Source organism: Chelonia mydas, chromosome 4, assembly GCF_015237465.2.
Source record: "Chelonia mydas isolate rCheMyd1 chromosome 4, rCheMyd1.pri.v2, whole genome shotgun sequence".
In the NCBI taxonomy this organism is placed as follows: Eukaryota; Metazoa; Chordata; order Testudines; family Cheloniidae; genus Chelonia; species Chelonia mydas.
The window spans coordinates 94,837,160-94,843,439 of NC_057852.1; the positions used below are offsets into that span (position 1 = coordinate 94,837,160).

The 6,280-nt window shown below is 40.9% G+C and overlaps 1 long non-coding RNA gene across 2 annotated transcripts; it reads left to right on the plus strand.

Moving 5' to 3' along the window:
- The first annotated feature begins 478 nt into the window (after window positions 1–478).
- LOC122465526 lies at window positions 479–6,076 on the plus strand. 2 transcript variants are annotated; one of them, XR_006290442.1, is made up of 4 exons: window positions 480–724; window positions 1,797–1,800; window positions 5,103–5,201; window positions 5,473–6,076. It is a non-coding gene; the product is annotated as an uncharacterized LOC122465526 (long non-coding RNA). The 2 variants fall into 2 exon arrangements; XR_006290443.1 differs by lacking the exon at window positions 1,797–1,800 and having other exon boundaries at window positions 479–786.
- The last annotated feature ends 204 nt before the right edge of the window (window positions 6,077–6,280 follow it).

A 6,280-nucleotide genomic window follows, 5' to 3' on the forward strand; every position in this document is an offset into this window, starting at 1 on the left:
CCAGGCCTTTATATCGTTGAACAAGTTCTCACATAATTGAATATGCTCAATACTACTTACATATCACCAAGGCAACATAATGTCCTCTGCTTAACTAAGCACACAACAAATACTACTTCAGTGCTAGGGCAGAGATCAGGCCCTAGCACTGAAAACAATGATCCAGAAGCACCAAAACATTATATGTGCAAGTATTGCTTCTAAAAGTTCTAATCCCTCAGGGGAAATTGCTGTGCACAATGAGAAGAGAGTTAACAGGGAGGGTGTATATAAATTTGCAAAAAGAAAAGGAGTACTTGTGGCACCTTAAAGACCAATACATTTGTTTGTCTCTAAGGTGCCACAAGTACTCCTTTTCTTTTTGCGAATACAGACTAACATGGCTGGTACTCTGAAAACTGCATATAAATTGTTTTCCATCTGCTAAAGACAGCTACTAACTAGCTGTTACTACAGTCCTCCTGAAAGGGAGTTTTGTCTCAGCTTCTTGTGACAGGGCACTATCAGCAGCATCCTGATGACTGCCATTGCTGCAGCCTGAAGAAGACTGCAGGCCCAGCTGGAGGTAATTATACAAATTCTGTGAGCACCTGAGCGGAAATCACTGGGCTTATGAAGTAATTGGGACAACAGGAAGCAAGAGGTAATTTGAAAGGGAAGCTCAGAGTGTAAGCCTGAGCTGAGGAGTGATGGTGGCATGGAAGCCTCCCCTTGCTGTAAGGCTGTATTATTGTTACTTTGTAAGAAAAGAAGACATACACGGCTTCTTGAAAGGCTAGCACCCTGGTATGTATTTGTGAGTGTGAAACCACATGAATTGTCCATGCAGTGGAGTATTCGGAGTGACAGAGATGCCTTGTGACACCTCTGTATTGCATATATATATATATATATATATATGTCCTTTGAAAATATTGTCTTTGGGAAACAGTTTCCTAGCAACAATGTATTTATCATTCTCTGGAAACAGAATGACGTTCACAATTAGTGCATCTAAATGGCATTTTACAGAGAAGGAAATAGCATGCACTGAAGGCAGAGCAACTTTAAATTAGGAGAAATAAAGCTAAAATAGAATAATGGTGAAGAAAATTTAAAAAAACAAACAAATCATATCTATTTGCATATGATGGATTTTTTTTTTTTTGTCCCAATGTGGTTGATACTGAATGGCAAAATGCATTAATAGCTTCTGTACACTTATAACTGGCTGAAAAATGCTCATTGCTACTAAGTCCCCTTGCTTTTTAAAGCAATGTATTTAATGGCTCTTTACTACATGTCTTGAGTGTCTTGACTATCTTGTGGTTAAAACATGCTACATTTTCATATGGTTCAGAGGCTGTTACACCTCCTCCACTGGAGATTGGTAAACAGAAAGGGATAAGAGTTTACTAATGCTACCAGCTAATGGAACTACTCCTTTGGCTTAAGTGATGGGAGTTATGCTTTTAGCCCCAAATGTCCCAGGTTCATTCCTTGATGACAACTCTTGGTGAGACATCCTTACAGGGGCAATCATAGAATATCAGGGTTGGAAGGGACCCCAGAAGGTCATCTAGTCCAACCCCCTGCTCGAAGCAGGACCAATTCCCAGTTAAATCATCCCAGCCAGGGCTTTGTCAAGCCTGACCTTAAAAACCTCTAAGGAAGGAGATTCTACCACCTCCCTAGGTAACGCATTCCAGTGTTTCACCACCCTCCTACTGAAAAAGATTTTCCTAATATCCAATCTAAACCTCCCCCATTGCAACTTGAGACCATTACTCCTCGTTCTGTCATCTGCTACCATTGAGAACAGTCTAGAGCCATCCTCTTTGGAACCCTCTTTCAGGTAGTTGAAAGCAGCTATCAAATCCCCCCTCATTCTTCTCTTCTGCAGACTAAACAATCCCAGCTCCCTCAGCCTCTCCTCATAAGTCATGTGCTCTAGACCCCTAATCATTTTTGTTGCCCTTCGCTGGACTCTCTCCAATTTATCCACATCCTTCTTGTAGTGTGGGGCCCAAAACTGGACACAGTACTCCAGATGAGGCCTCACCAGTGTCGAATAGAGGGGAACGATCACGTCCCTCGATCTGCTCGCTATGCCCCTACTTATACATCCCAAAATGCCATTGGCCTTCTTGGCTACAAGGGCACACTGCTGACTCATATCCAGCTTCTCGTCCACTGTCACCCCTAGGTCCTTTTCCGCAGAACTGCTGCCTAGCCATTCGGTCCCTAATCTGTAGCGGTGCATTGGATTCTTCCATCCTAAGTGTAGGACCCTGCACTTATCCTTATTGAACCTCATCAGATTTCTTTTGGCCCAATCCTCCAATTTGTCTAGGTCCTTCTGTATCCTATCCCTCCCCTCCAGCGTATCTACCACTCCTCCCAGTTTAGTATCATCCGCAAATTTGCTGAGAGTGCAATCCACACCATCCTCCAGATCATTTATGAAGATATTGAACAAAACCGACCCCTGGGGCACTCCACTTGACACCGGCTGCCAACTAGACATGGAGCCATTGATCACTACCTGTTGAGCCCGACAATCTAGCCAGCTTTCTATCCACCTTATAGTGCATTCATCCAGCCCATACTTCCTTAACTTGCTGACAAGAATACTGTGGGAGACCGTGTCAAAAGCTTTGCTAAAGTCAAGAAACAATACATCCACTGCTTTCCCTTCATCCACAGAACCAGTAATCTCATCATAAAAGGCGATTAGATTAGTCAGGCATGACCTTCCCTTGGTGAATCCATGCTGACTGTTCCTGATCACTTTCCTCTCATGTAAGTGCTTCAGGATTGATTCTTTGAGGACCTGCTCCATGATTTTTCCAGGGACTGAGGTGAGGCTGACTGGCCTGTAGTTCCCAGGATCCTCCTTCTTCCCTTTTTTAAAGATGGGCACTACATTAGCCTTTTTCCAGTCATCCGGGACTTCCCCCGTTCGCCACGAGTTTTCAAAGATAATGGCCAAGGGCTCTGCAATCACAGCCGCCAATTCCTTCAGCACTCTCGGATGCAACTCGTCCGGCCCCATGGACTTGTGCACGTCCAGCTTTTCTAAATAGTCCCTAACCACCTCTGTCTCCACAGAGGGCTGGCCATCTCTTCCCCATTTTGTGATGCCCAGCGCAGCAGTCTGGGAGCTGACCTTGTTAGTGAAAACAGAGGCAAAAAAAGCATTGAGTACATTAGCTTTTTCCACATCCTCTGTCACTAGGTTGCCTCCCTTATTCAGTAAGGGGCCCACACTTTCCTTGGCTTTCTTCTTGTTGCCAACATACCTGAAGAAACCCTTCTTGTTACTCTTGACATCTCTTGCTAGCTGCAGCTCCAGGTGCGATTTGGCCCTCCTGATTATCTTTCCTACATGCCCGAGCAATATTTTTATACTCTTCCCTGGTCATATGTCCAACCTTCCACTTCTTGTAAGCTTCTTTTTTATGTTTAAAATCCGCTAGGATTTCACCGTTAAGCCAAGCTGGTCGCCTGCCATATTTACTATTCTTTCGACTCATCGGGATGGTTTGTCCCTGTAACCTCAACAGGGATTCCTTGAAATACAGCCAGCTCTCCTGGACTCTCTTCCCCTTCATGTTAGTCCCCCAGGGGATCCTGGCCATCTGTTCCCTGAGGGAGTCAAAGTCTGCTTTCCTGAAGTCCAGGGTCCGTATCCTGCTGCTTACCTTTCTTCCCTGCGTCAGGATCCTGAACTCAACCAACTCATGGTCACTGCCTCCCAGATTCCCATCCACTTTTGCTTCTCGCACCCTGCATGCGATGCCTGCACCACTTCTCAAGATACGCTTCTTCAAGGAGGATTATGAACCATACTTTTTACAATAGCCTCTGATGTCACACTCACTTACCATGAAGCACCTGCAAGATTATTGTAATTTCCCGCCACCCCCTGTTTCTGACACTCCTGTTGTCCTTGTCGTGATTTAGATTAACTTTCCTAAACAGAGATGCTGTCTTTACTTGTTTTTGTAAAGCACTATGTACACTTATGGCTCTATATAAATAATAATTGAGAATATACTTGTAATTAATTCCTCTAGTGCATAAATACTACTAGAAGAAAAACACAATAGAAATGTGCAGAGTCTGTGGATATTATGATTTATTAGTGCTTTATATTGTACTTCCCTATGCGTTGGCATCAAACCAGAATGAACTTTACTTGAAAAAAATTGTTTTTAAACAATCAAGTGCTTCAGCCCATGTCATTTGGGTTTATATTTTACTTGAGTTGTCTTTCCAGAGTTGCCCTCTGCATTTAATGCTCCAGGAGGCAGATGGTTAAAGGGTATATTCATTAGACACAATCATAGTAGGTGTGTGTGTGTGTGTGTGTGTGTGTGTGTAAAAAAAAAAAAAAAAAAAAAAAAAAAAAAAAAAAAAGTTGAAGATGAGATTCATTACTGGTGTAATGCAAAAGATTTTTGTTTGGGTTTTTTTTTTTTAATTTGTTTTAATCACTTACAAGTTGAGCTCTGAATTTTAGCTTGACTGTTTCACAATCAGGAAATTAGGTGACATACCAAGCCATCCACACTTAAAATAAAATGTTCTAAAAACTAGATTTTAGAGCTTTAAAGTTGTTAGTTTTCAGCCAGACTTTCCCCTTCAAGCAGTGTATTATGGGATAAGTAGGGAGGAAACTTAAGTCACAGGCCATTTGTGAATTGGGTTTTTAACTCCTTGCGAGGTGCTCAGATACTCCAGCTATGGCTGCCATGATAAAAACCTCGCTAGACAAATTTATTATATTAATTAATATTATACAGAGCTGTATCTTTAGGGAAGCTTTTCAAAATAATCTAGAATATCTGTTTTCTCACCCTGACGATGATGATAAAACTCACTTGTCAATGATCTTTCACTCACTTGTCAAAAATTGAATTTGCCTTGCTACTTTAAGTGCAGCATGAATAGAATACAAACTTGCCTAGAGGTGGTAGCTGCAGGAGACCAGTAACTCATATCACAAGTGAGGAGATTTATACCATGAAAGGCACCTACTGGCACTGAAACAGCATTTAGTCTAAATCAATAAACATATTTTGGAGAGTTTTACTAAATTCTACATATATTTCTTTTAGGAAACAAAACTTAACCTCACTCTGATCCAGTAGGATTCCAACATGCTGACACTTAACTAAGTATGAGTGCCTCGGAATGCTGGAGAATTTGGGAGTCAGGTACTGGTTTATAATTTTGTTTATGTTCTATTGCTATACACTCAGGGCTCAATGTATAGTTATGCATGGTTTTTTGATTGTGGAATTTGTAATAGTCTTGCAGTTTTGAATTGGCCATTTTTACTGCAAAAGTGATAAAAATTAAACACTATTTTGTTCCTGTGTAGCCTTGTACCCCACGTGTTGTCTGCCTGCACTCTACCTATCGGAGCTTTTCCATCATTTTCCCCACTTGGGGAAGTTTGCTGATAATGTATGTCTTCCTATATAGATGACCTTAAAAGGGCAAAGCGTGAGCCAGTCTCTGATGCTTGATACTGTCTAATCCTGGGCCATCTGTCTCACCCTGCCCTGAATGACCTTTGGACCCCATACATGACCTTCTGCTGCAGATTTGTTAGAAGAGTTCTGGGAGGTGGGATAGGAAGATCTTCCATACTCGGGGTTGCTACGATGTTAGTCTAAATTAGTGCTGGATGAATAGTTTACAATAGATAATTTATTCAATGGATTTCTCCTTCTTATTCAAAATTATTCAGCAAATAATTCTTGTGTTTAATTCCTGATGTAGTTTGTTCCCAAGTTCATTCCATGTATTCAGAATTTGAAATTAGAACCATTTTGATTGGACACTTGGTATTTTTCTGTTCCCTGACTCCATGCATGTACTTTTAGAGTCTGGTTTCTGATGGAAATACTTAAAATTACAGATTTGAAATTTTGTTTTCTGATGCTGCAGTATTTAACAACTTGCTTTTTTTTTTTTTTTTTTTTTTTTTTTTTTTTTGACATGCCCACCAGTGATAGCAATTTGCTAGAAAATTTATGGAAAAAGAAAAAGGTCTGAACAGTTAAAGTGAATTAATTTAAAAATTCAAAAGAATGCTCACAGAAAACATTCTGCAATCTTCACCAGCTCTGCTTCAGACAGGGTTCTTTAATATTTTTGGTTTGGCATTGAATAAGTATGCAAAGGAGAGAAGTCTGAGGGGAAAAAAGAGATGATTTTTTTCCCCCTAAAACCATTTAGAGAATGAAGAGTCATGAAAACTAATTAAAGGATAGAAGATTTAGAATTG